The sequence below is a fragment of the Protopterus annectens genome, chromosome 5.part0 (genome assembly GCF_019279795.1).
Source record: "Protopterus annectens isolate FY-2018-M chromosome 5.part0, PAN1.0, whole genome shotgun sequence".
Lineage (NCBI taxonomy): Eukaryota > Metazoa > Chordata > Ceratodontiformes > Protopteridae > Protopterus > Protopterus annectens.
The window spans coordinates 1,421,410,997-1,421,424,149 of record NC_056735.1 but is presented as its reverse complement, the minus strand read 5'-3'; the positions used below and the strand labels follow the sequence as shown (position 1 = coordinate 1,421,424,149).

The window sequence follows — 13,153 nt, the reverse complement described above, 5'->3', positions numbered from 1 at the left end:
CACCAGTACATCTCAGGTGTGGGCATTCATTTCACCTAAAACTGCTACCCATACGCTGCATGCATGTTTGAATGCCTGAGACAGTAACAGTTGAGGTTGCCCAGCAACATGCTTAGTGAAGCCAGTCAGGAAGAAACAGTGGTTTATTTAAACAGTTTTTTAATTGATATATGTATTTGAAAACTAGTAACCATGCTGAGTAAAGCATGCTGAGCCCAACCTCATTTTGTGGCAATGCCTAGGGAGGGGAAAATGGATGTGAATAGTTCAGTAACCACAGAGTGATGAACAGGACTGGTGTATACAAGGTACTAATCCATGATGCAGAAAAGCTTCGAAGTCACCATTGTGGAAAAGCATAGGACACATTTATTTGTTGGCTGTCATCTGAATATCCTTTCCAGCCATGATGCAGACCAAAGGCAAAAAAAAAAAAAAAAAAAAATATATATATATATATATATATATATATATATATATATATAAAAACGCATTTACAAAATAGAGAACTACTAAGGAATATTTGAACATAAATGTGAATGCAAAAAAGAAGAATATAAACATATATGAAAAGCAAAATGCTGGAAACAAACAAGAACATGTTGCAGCCTGTAGGCATTCAAGGTGCTTGCACAAAGTATTTAAAAACATGATCTGTTTACATCATTGTCATTAAAAAAAATGCAGTCATTAAGATTGTATGTAGTGAAGCTGCCAGGATGCCACTTTACTAACTTGAGAACGTAGTCTTAGATCCTGAAACATTCTGAGGTAACATGAGCCCAAACTCTGGTCCAACTGTGATGTTTTGAAATGCATCTTATGTCTGCTGATAAACCATCCCATTTTAGCGTGCAGAGACAGAAACCACTTTATTTCCTGCTGCAAGAATGGTGAAGTTTGTCCTGTGCAGTAGCAGGGCACTAGTCTGATGAGAGCATGAATTATATATGCTTTGGACAATGTAGAGTGTTGATCAAAGGGCTGGATAGTAGCAATTGTAAAGGGGTTTATACATTAATGCATCATCTCAGGTGTCTAGATTTCCACCTCTTTCATTTGGTCTGTCCCTCTTAAAATTTGTGATTTTCTGGCAAATCATTGAGGACTGATGTTACTAGATAATAAAAGACATTTCAGTTTCAGATGTAATATAAAGTATATAAGGGGCTATGCCCTTGCAACTCCCACTCTAATATCACCCACCCCATCCAACCACTACCTTTCTTTCCACTCCACTAACTACCTTGATTATAGCAAGCTCATATGCACATAAGCCTAGTACTTATTATACAGCAGGAACTTCTTAATGTAACATTTGTTAATGTCTGTTATGTACTTCACAGATAAAGATTCTAGTTGTCTACTGATGTACTATGTTCTTCATCTGTAAATATGTTGTAAGTAATTGCTATGTAAATTGTTAATCACTATGTAATCCAATGTAACTACTGTCTGTTTATTTTAACTATGGAGCTTTCCTCCCCAGGCCTCTGCTGAAAATGGACCTACGTCCAGTCGGACACTCCCGGTCAACAAATATAAATAAATAAATATCCTTCCGAAAATGCATGCTATTGCAAACCTTTTTAGTGTACTAACGTTTTAAGTTTATAAGAGCAATATTTAAAAGTTGTCCTTACTTTTTGGTGTTTGTCCCCCCATTATTTTTGGCTTTGTCCAGATTTCTTGCACTTACCGGTTAAGAGTTATGTATTAATGTAGCAAGTAGTTGGGTGGCTGTTCTCAGGATGGGGAGATATTTGGCTTAACTAAAGAAATGTGATGGTGTTCCCATCTGTTAGACAGAGAGAATATTCCATGTCTGAATATCTCACTGAGAGAAATTTGAAGATAGCTGATGTTTCTATCAGACCCCATAGTTAATATTGGAATAGTATGGTATACTCTAAAGGTATTGTGATATATCTGGCAGATGTTTCTCTTGCATCTGTTATTAAATGCTTATATGCAAGTTTAAGTTATCCTGTTACTACTGCGGCCTTTGTGGACTCCATTTCAAGAATGTAAATGGAGTCCATATTTGTTAATATATTCCAAAGACTTGGCCCTAACTCATTTTTCAAATAGTTTTCTAAGAGCAGGCATAGTAGAAAGCGCCACTAATGAGTTGAAGATGCATGTTTGTGGGCTTTCTGGAGCTGGAAAATGGCAGCATGTTTCCATTCGAGAGGAATTATAGCAGTAGAAAATGGTATAGTAATGAAGACAGTCAGAAGACTGGCACATAGTTCTGCAAATGTTCAAGTTTTGGGCTCCCTATTAGACATTTGATAATGCAAGTTGCAAAACTATAACAATTTATGTGCAATTTGACACAAGGGACAGTGAATTTCAAAAGTTGCTGTTAGACATTTAAAGCATGTTTGCAGTTACTAAGACTCCCCCACATGTCCGCTACTTTTATGTACTAACTCTGAGATCACTATACCTTTGAAATGAGGGAGCACTCTGAGATGGGTGCTATTTATTGCACTGACTGCTCAGAATGTCTAACACATGTACTACTGGCATGTTTGGTGGAAATGTCAGAATTCTGATAAATGCTGGTAGCTTTTCATCCAAGATCACAGTACAGTAGGGAGTGGGTTTTAACCTTTTCTTCACTGTATTGTATGGGGGAACATCGTTTAAAAGTTTTTTGGGGGGGTTTTGTTTTGGTGTTTTGATCTTTTGTTTTTGTGTTTTGACCTTTTGGGGTTAGTCTTTTAGAGGTCATTCATTTGTTAGATCAACATAGTAATAGAAATCCTTTGAGAAGCAGCAGTTTTGCAGTTAGTATATATTATGCATGCTTGAAAAGGGAGGCACTGATTTTTAAAAGTGTATGTTTAAAGGTGTATACTGCAATGCATCTTAATGTTCTCATAATTGTTTACCTAGTAGTGTACTTGTGTTTCTGTGTCCCCATAATTGCACTTAAATTCTCACAGCACTGAGCATCATAGTTACATGGAAGGGGAACGTCAAACTTTGAATATCTACATTTTTGTAGTGTTAAATTGATCTTACTTGACCACAGACACAGGTTTTCAGCTGCCCATGACCCATGTCTAACGTTTGCCAGGAAAAGTTGGCTGCTGATCAAGGCACTGTAATAATTTTAGCTCTGCACTCTAAATTAACTTGTGTACTCCAAGTTACATTTCAGGTGAGCTGACAGGCTCAGTTAAATTTACAGGTGAATCCAGAAGAGAGGAAGAGGACAGGAGGGGAGAGGGTGTAGGGTTTAGAAAGTGCTAATAACATCAACTAGTGTGGTAATACAAATATGATTTGCATACATTTGACTTATAATGTTACGCATACATGAAGACTGAAATGTAATGTTAACTGTTAGAAACAAAAATGTTTGGACAGAGTTACATGCTTGTGCAGTAAACATTCATGAGATATGGACAGGCCTAGTATTTATTGCTTTAATTGCTCAATAACTAATTATTGTTCTACAGTATCAAGAATATGCTTTTAGCACTTTATTTAGCTGTTATTTAAAATGCACACAGATATTGGCTTTAAGCAGTTTATATATCTTGTTATATTTTATATTTCATTGTTTCACTTTGTGATTTGAGAAGAGTACTTTGCAAATATGCACTGTAATAAAGTTGAAGATGAATGTGTTAGACAACTAAATTGATAAAAGACTGTAGAATGCGAGGGGAAGCACTGCCTGTGAAAGTAATATACATGAGAAGTAGTGCAGAAACAGAAGAGGTAGTGCACTTCTAAGGCAGAAACAGTTTGGCCAGCAGTCCACAAAGTCACTGCATTCAAGTGGTGTTTATTGTGCCTTCTTTCTAGTATGAGTAGGCATTTGATGAGAGGTATCTAAGATCTTTTATCTGTTGTTGAAAAGGCAGGATTTCACATAGTGAAAACTTGTGTAACATTTTTTAAGATTTTTTCCATGCCATATTATAGCAAACACAATACATATTCTTTGTTTCCTGTTTTGGTTATTGCTGTCTCTAACTTGTTTTGACTGTATTTTCTCCTTGAGGACAATGTACATCATATTTTGATACATCACTAATTTTTACTTTTTTCATTGTACAACTGACATAGTGTGGTTGATCATTTTCAGCTGAATTTATTGCATTTTATTGGGTTAAGCCATTAGTGTATCTGCACAATTACCTAGTCAGCCTGTTAGTTTGAAATATACATTCAGAAATAACCTATTGTATGATTAATTCGATCTCACTAAAGTGGTAGCAGAATATTATTTTTCTGAGCAGTTTGGACGTGGCTTTCTTGTGTGTTGCCTTTTGTTGAAATATGGATTGTTTTTATAAAGCAAAGAAACAAGACTTCTCTTTCTTTCAGTCTACTTTGTTTCTGACTCAACAGCTAACTTAAACATAAGCATATCAACACCTCAACAGTTGCTCTTTGAGAATATTCCAAGATGGTCTCTACTTAGGCTAGCAGAGTTTTTATGTGCACAGAAGCTAAATTAAAATTAACTAGTGAAATATGGAAGGCATTACAGAGGAAGTATTTAATAACTTTCTTACTGTATAAGGACTGCTGTAATGTACTGTATATGAAGAGGCTGATATCATTCATTATTAAATGCTGTTTAATCCCAGTGAAACCTTTTCTTACCCAAGTCTTGCTTTTTGTTCAACAGGATATTGAGACTCATGTGTTGAATCACTAGCTGTTGGAAAGGCAGTAAACTTAAAATTAAGGTAGCACAGAGAAAGAAAGAGAAATTAAAATGAGTTTGGCTATATGACACCATAAATCAGTTTTCAAACTGTATTAGGTTCATAGGTTCATAGGTAGGTACTAGGCTATCTGCCCGAGGGCATTTATAAGCCTAGCCAGAGTGTGTCGGCTTTCACCGCCCCATTGATTAATTAACTGAGCCTCTATCAAGCAGAGCCAATGAAGTGATCCCAGGGGTGTATTTTGTGTTACCCATCCACTCGTCAAGGTTTCTGTTGAATAGTGTTAGTGAGGGGCTCTGCCTAATGTAGTTAGGAATTTTGTTCCAAAGCATGGGGAGTCTGTGACAGGAATCTATCCCTCCAGCAAGTTCTATTTATTGTTGTGGAGAGGTTTAGCTCACTAGAGCGTGTGGCTCACAGTGACTTGGATTTCTTTAGGTGGAGCATGTCCATCAATTCTGAGTTGGACATGGCTTTGTAAGTCAGGCAGAGATCACCTCTGAGTAAGCAATATGCCACTGAGTACAGCAGGAGTTTTTTCAGTCGGTCTGCATAGGACATATGTTTGAGGCCAGTAATCCTCTTGGTGAGATACTTTTGTGGTCTTTCCAGCTGTTGGAAGTGTCTTGTGAGGTACATCCCAAATGGGGCATTGTACTCTATGATGGGTCTGATGAGTGACGAGTAGAGGGGCACTATAACCTCTTTATTTCTAGATGCAACCCTTTAGTAATTAAATGGGCCACATAGAAGGATTTCCTAACTACTTTGGAAATATGATTGTCAAAGGAGAGATTACTATCTACCTGGGTCCCCAGATCTCTTATTACCTCTTCTGTGTTAAGGAGGCTGCCACCTATGTGGTAATTTGTGGGTGTTTTGTTTTTCCCAAATGGGATGACTATGCATTTTGTGGCATTTAGCTTGAGGTCATGACTTTGACACCAGGTGTCTGTCTCAGTAAGGCCTTTTTTAAGGATGTCCATGTCAGGGGAGAGTCAATTATGGCTCCCAGTTTGCAGTCATCAGCGAACTTGGTTATCCATAGTCCTCCTGTGCTTGCTTGTACTTCTGAGAAGTATATGCCGAACAGTAGTGGTCTCAGAACCGAGCCTTGCAGGACACCACTTGTGACTGGTTTAGAGTCGGACCTGGAGCCTGCTATTCTTGCTGCGTGAGTTCTGTCTGTAAGCCAGAAGGCAACCTATTTTGTGATGTAAGGGGTTTATGTTCAGGCTGGTGAGTATTTCTATAATACCTGAGTGAGGAATGGTATTGAATGCCTTGGCAAGGTCAAGGTAGGCTATGTGAACCACCTTTCCCTCGTCTATGGCCTCAGTGACTGTCTCAAAGAAATCAGCCAGGTTTAGTAGGCATGATCTGCCTTTAACAAAGCCAAACTGGGTCGGGTCAAGTGTTTGGAGGTTCCCAGTGTCTTTGTTAATGAGTTCCATGATGATGCACTCCATAGCCTTGCAGACCAGGCTAGTCAGGCTTGTGGGGCGATAGTTACCAGGGTCAATTGTGGCCCCTCCTTTGTAGAGCAGAATAACTGCTGCTGTGCACCATTCTATGGGCACGTAGCCTATGGAGAGGCTGAGGTTGAACAGCGTGTTTAGGTGGGGGGGGGTTAGTTTGTTCTGTAGTTCGTGCAAGATGCATCCTGGGACACCATCTGGCCCTATTGATGCTGTGTTTTTGGTTTTTGAAAGGGCTGTTTCACCTGTACATCTGTGATTTCCGGGACACTACACTTTTCCGGTATTGCTGTGGGCCATTTTGGAGGTGAGAGGGGGGTGAAGTTTGCACTGAATCTATCTGCCAGGATGTTGGCAATATCAGTAGGTTCAGTATATTTTGTGCTATTTTTCACTAGCTCAGAGCATATCTGTGAGTTGCCACTTAGATTCTTGACATAGCTAAAGAAGGCTTTGTGGTTATCTTTCGAATCCTTGGCTATTTTTTCTTTCGAAGTTAGCCTTGAATGATTTTATGAGGGACCTTAGTTTCTTACTGATACTGATCAGGGATGCCTTTCCTTCTTGGGATTTGCTTTTTTTCTGAACTAGTTTCCTCCTTTTATTGTATAACCTGTTTATGGCAGGGGTCCACCAGACTGGTTTCCTTCTCTTAGGGAAGTGAGTCTTGGTTTTGCTAGGGATGGCACGATTCATACATCCTTGTAGATGCTCATAGAGTGCGTTTCTAAAGGATTCTGCATCTTGGGCAGCGTTATCCTTTTGCGTGGGGGCTGTGAAACTTACCACCTCTGAATTAAGTAAGGTGAAGTTTACTTTAGAAAAGTTTTTTACTGTGGTTTCCTTGGTTGGGGGTGGTGGTGGGGTGTGGACATTCAGAGTGATTAGTTTATGGTCTAATCTAACCAGTGACAGGTTGACCTCCGGTGTGGATCACCTATTGCCCATGTTGGTGATGACCAGGTCCAATATATTTTCACCTCTGGTAGGGGAGTTTACCAGCTGATCCAGGGCATTTGAGTTGATAAATTCCAGGAAGCACTGAGCCTGGGAGTTTGTACTCAAGTAGTTTTCCCAGTTAATGGTAGGGTAATTGAAATCACCCAATATCAGGGTGTTCGGTAGGATCTTCATGTTTTCTAGTGTCTCCAGAAAGGCAGAATGGTGGTCCTGGGTTATGGGTGATCTGTATCAGGCCACAATTTGCATTGCAGATTTGCCCGATGTTAGTTGCACATGGATGATCTCAGAGGTATCGTGCTGTGCCACTAACCTGGAGGTGTAGGTATCCTTGATGAATATGGATACACCCCCTCCTTTTGTGTTTTGGTCCATGTTCTGTGGCTGAAATATGTGGTATGAGTTGTAGCCCGGTAATGCTGGAGTGCTGTCTGGAGCCTTGAACCAGGTTTCAATTACTGCACAGATGTTGACGTTCTCCATACTGAGGAGTGCTTTGAGCGCATGCATTTTGAAATTTAAACTCCTGGTGTTGAGTAGCATAAGCCTCATTTTTTTATTTGTGCTGTTTATGAAGGTGGGTTTGACTTTTGAGACTTGCCTAAAAAAGGCACTATGGGAGCAGCAAGAGCCTTGGCCAGTATTCGAAAGCCTGGGGGTGAGAGGTGCAAGCCGTCTCTTGCAAAGCAACACGGCTTGTCAAGCATGTCGTCCCACACCAGAAACTTAGCCAGTTGTTGACATTGATCATTTTTTTCTTTATACTGAGGTATCATTCTTGGTGAGGGCAGGATGCTAGTCAGGGTCAGGGTCATACCTGCCTGGGCTACATGATCAGAGAGCTCTTCCATGTCTCTTTTCATGTAGTCCAGGGAGGTATGTCTCAGGTCATTCACACCAACATGAACAATGACAGAGTCATATTTGTACTTGTTCTGGAGTGACCTGAGTGCTTGTGTTATGTGGCGGAATCTGGCTCCCGACAGGCAGCTAACAGTAACCGTCTCCTTGTCCAGCCTAGTGAGTGGGACGTCAGTGTGCCTGACTATAGAGTCACCTATTACTAGTGTGTTAGGTATGTTATTTCACCTTAAGGGCTGTGATTGTGCGGCACATTGATTTTGTATTTTATGTGTTGTCTGGTTTGTGACGGGAGGTGCAGGTTTTTTGGGTGTCTGCTTTGGAGCTCTCTGATGCTTTTGCAGGTTTTTATTTAGAGCTTCTGAGTATGATTTAGTGTATTTATGTGTATTTTTTGCCAGTGCTAGTTTAGTAGGTCTATGTGAGGCTGGAGGTGTGGTGCAAGTTTTAACCTTCTCCTCATGACTGTCTGTTCCAGTCTTGGGTGGAGGGATCATAGCCTCCAGTTTGGCTGTATAACTGCATCTCTCATATATGTTAGTGTTTTGTGATAGGAGGAGAGGGTTGTCTGTGTACATGAGGCAGTTGTAACATTGCTTCAGGATACCCAGGTTCACCAGCTGGACTGGCGAGTACACCTGAAGTTGCCCTTTGGTCATGCCTGAATAGTAGAGTGAGCTGCTTAATTGCTTGGTTGATGAGGGGTAGATAAAGAGCCTTGCCCTGCTGGGCAATCAAGTCTCAGGGTATATTAGTGCTTGTTATTAGGTCTGAGCAAGTGCTGGACTGTAGGATGCTTTTTGAGTGCTTAGGTTGAGAGTTAGACTAGTTTCAAGGGAAAAACTGAAGAGGACACTTAGTGGAGCCGGGAATAATTTAACCGTAGCTAACCAGTGCTGCCTGGTGTGCAAAACTGTGCAAACGCGGTTTTTAAACTACTAACTTCTGGGCTGGAACCACTCCTTCAGGGGCAGATGGCTGCTCAAAGTTCCCCTCTCTCACAGGTGAACAGAGAAACTTCCCTATATCCAAGTAAGGTATGGGCAATGATACATTGTGAAAAATAGTCCTCATTAAATAACACAAGACAATTAAGAACTGCTGTTAGCAATTAAAAACTGCTATTAGCAATTAAAAAGCAAGCTAACTTTTTCTGGGGTCTGCATTTAAAGTCAAATAGACCTAACATCGAAGACTCAGACACAGTTATAAATACAACTATAAATGTCATACCTTAGTTATATACACAGAATAAAAAACATGTATATACAAAATATTAACTTATAGTCTTAGATATATAAAAAAAGTAAAAAAATCAACAACTACTAACAAACTAGGATTTTGTAAACGAAAAGCGCTTTACATCATTAAACTCCAGTTTTAGTAGTCCGGTTTGCCGTTTTGTCATTACAGCTTGTTGTTTATTGGTTTGCATTATTTCTTTGTTTGAAGGTATGGGCAACTCAGAAACTTGTAACACAGCCCTGAATTCAGCACTAGCCTGAAAATTGGACTACACTAGCTTAAAAGGTGGGAAACAAGGAATGTTTTTTTTTTTTTTTGAAAAGATAAGGCAAAAAACAATAAAAAGTACACTTAAAACAGCATTAAATGACTACAAGCGATCAGAAAAGGCTATCGTACTTTAGTGTGTAGCATACAACAGTTAAATTATTTAAACAAAAAACAACTTTTTAAAAGTGCAGGCAGTCAAATAAGTAAAACATGTGAAAAAAACAAGTTTTTAAATCGCAATAAACGCTGGAAAATCAGCGTTTAGGCAGAAAACAGTTAAGTACAGCAAGAAAATACAGAAAACTGATAATTAATCACTCCAAAGACTCTCTTTTAAGCTAGAAGGCTTGTATCAGTTTAAGGCTTTCTAGTGCTTTCCAGTAGGTTATTTACAGGAACGATGGTAAACAAGCGCAGATGTCTTTTAAACCAGAAAGTTGAAAGAGATGGACAGCTTCCCAAATGATCAATAAACTACAATTCCTGGCCATTTATTTTTCATATACTTGGTTTAGTTTTTGCAGACTTGTTTAATAAGCCATTGTGCAAGTGCCAGACATGTGAGGACATTCACTATTTCCTGGTCCAGCAACATGCATTTTTGTTTCATTTTTTAACATCTCATCCTTTTCGGAGGGCATCATATGTGCAGTTTACTAATTTGCCTGAAGGTGGCAATAAAAGAACATCATAAATGCTACTTTTTTCTTAGATTTCTGTAACATTATGTGTTTTATTTGTATAATAAAAATGGACTGAGCTTTACCTTTCTGCTGTGGTAGCATAGTTTATCATGCAGCTGTGCCAGTTAATGAATTTTCTGTTTTTGTTTTTGCTTTTTAGATACCTAGAACAAAGATACATCAGAGCATGTTACCAAACATAAGAATGGGTTAACTTGTAAACATTTCACTTTAGCTGAATTAGCAAGAAATAAAAAAAAAAAAAAAAAAAAAAAAAAAAAAAAAGAAAGAAAAATCAGGGCAGATGTATTTCTGTGAATACAACTTGTATGTGCTTTTATTACCATGCTAAGAGCAACTCGTAAGAAGAAATATCTGTTATTAGAAAGTCATTCTTAGTGTACATTGAAGCTATGCCATTAGGAGTCAGTAGATGGTGCCAAATACTGAGAATGATTCGAGCACTGCTGTTATGAAAGGTTTGCTGCCTCCTTGTTGTAATAACAGAACAGAGTAGTACCCAGGGACTGTTTTGTGTGACGACAGGAATGACTTGCAGTGCTCTGGCGGTCACAGTCCTAATGCTTCTATCTGCAATGGTCTCATACAGACTACAGTGCTGGAACCCACTTCCGTGAAAACTTGCTGAAGGACCAGATGCGGCTAAAATAATTAGACTGTTTGTTGTAATTACCATGCACTTTTTTAAATTCTGTGTTTTACAGAGCTATGTGTCTGTCTGAACACTGATGAATCCCATTGTATGGTTTCAAAGATGTCTTGGGAATGGAGTTTTATTCTTTAGACTGTTGATCTGATTTCCAGAGACGTTATAACTCTGCTTGACGACACCTGACTTACACATCCATAAGTAGGGCTTTACTTAAGAGATATTTTGGTGAACTGAAACTTCAGATATTGATGTCATAGCAGCTACAGAAACATGCATAACAATACTTAACTTTGAATTTGCTTCACTATGTTCTTGGGGAATTGTACTTGCTTAACACAATAGTAATTCAGAATGTTTTAGAGTTTGTTTTATATACAATGTGCTACATAAGATTAGGTAGTAAAAGAGCTGCCCTTAGTTTTGTACTAATTATTCAGTTATTCTCAATTCCTGTCGTCTTTTTTTTCTACACCTGGATAATCTGGAGTAGGTTTATACTATTTGTTATATTTAGAACCGCGATTGGAATTCTTAAGAATTAATAACTAATTTAGCAGTTTGTTCAGGATATACACTGGCAGTATGGTAAAGAAAAAAGTTTTCTTTACTGCTTTTTCAGCAGTTATACTAAAAAGAAGCATTTGCAATTTTATGTTTCCATTTTCTTGAGCTTGTTTCTTATCTAGTGTGAAAGGCAGACATTTTAGTTCACCTAGTGTGAAAGCAGACATTTCAATTGGCATAGTTGCCATGGTAAAGCAAGCTTTTAGTCTGAAATTGTGCTGGACATGTGCACTACTGCTGCTGTTACTCCTTCTAGTACCGGCAACCCTTGGTCAAATGAAAATTTTTAAATCATTACAGACTGGATAGAAAGAGACTGTGAGTACTTACGACCTCAAGAGGTTGTTAATTTTCCAGGAAAAAAAAGATTGCCACCACTACATAAAGGCTAAATTGGGAGAACCTACTTGAGTTCACATTCTCCATGTTTGGAGGGAGAAAAACTGTATGATAGATCCCGTTACCTTTGACCTAGTTTGACTTGTGCACTGGTAGTGAACTCTACAGTACAAAAATGCAGATAAGATTGCCTTCTAAATAAATGGAGTTAAATGGCTGTTAATAGAGAGTAGTTACCTTACCTAAGGCATTAAAAGTAGTGGTAAGACCAGTGCCTGGAGTTAAATGGCATTTAATAGAGCGTAGAGACCTTACCTTAGGCATTAGAAGTAGTGGTAAGGCCAGTACCACATTAAAAGCGAAGTAGCAAACTGTACTAACATTGTAAGTGCGATTGGACCAGCAAAAAAAAAAAAAAAGACTGGGAAAGAAGCCCCTCACTGCTTTGATGAATTGAAATATGACTGGCATCTCATGTGCCCCTAGCCATATCATGTAGTTTCTTCTGTTTGTATCTTGAAGGAGGTTGGAAGTTTTCAGCATGTTCAGCTCCAGGTCTGCCTTAATGTGATGCTAGAATAGTAATTACACCAGAACCAAAGTCGTATCTTAACCCATGCAAAGATTCCTAAAAAACATCTAAAATGCACTTTGAAAGAATACCTTAGGAATTGTTTAAAAAATTGTTTGTTGACTACATCAGTTAGAAACAACTAGTTGAAAAATTCGTTGCTCACACATATTGTGGGGTTGTCATATAGTGACTATATAGTGTGCTGCAGAATACTGGCATTTATGCTAAACAAAGCATGTTGTGCTTTAATATTGTTAGATCTGTACATAAAGAAGTCTGCTTTTTCAGTGGCTTCATCTATTTCTGAAAAGCTGTAACTGTCAACATCTATAGAGCTGTGCAACAGGGGTCTGCAGGATAGATGCAGATGTTCATGGTCTTATTTATTTTCATAATGGAGGGAGATTTTTCATGAAACCAAGATGCTACTGACACTGTTTACTGCACAGTTGCACTGATGTAATTCCATAAATAAAGCAATTTGAAATGTATCACTGTTAATTGCACATAATACGTAAACCAATTTTAACTGGTTTGGTTACTTGTGTGTGTGTGTGTGTGTGTGTGTGTGTGTGTGTGTGTGTGTGTGTGTGTGTGTGTGTGTGTGTGTGTGTGTGTGTGTATTTCTGTATCTGAGCCATAAAGATAAAAGTGTGTGTCAGTTTATTATGCATGTGTGCTGTTTATCCACAGTGTAAAAAATACAAATTCTTTTAGCTTGTTTATTGTTTTTGTATTATAATGTATATATTATATATTATATATATATATATATATATATATATATATATATATATATATATTAT

At 38.4% G+C, this 13,153-nt stretch overlaps 1 protein-coding gene across 1 annotated transcript in view; it reads left to right on the top strand.

The window, feature by feature from the left end:
* The window catches only part of CLYBL (citramalyl-CoA lyase), a 2,235,763-nt gene that overhangs the window by 498,733 nt on the left and 1,723,877 nt on the right, over nt 1-13,153 (top strand). The window lies entirely within an intron of this gene.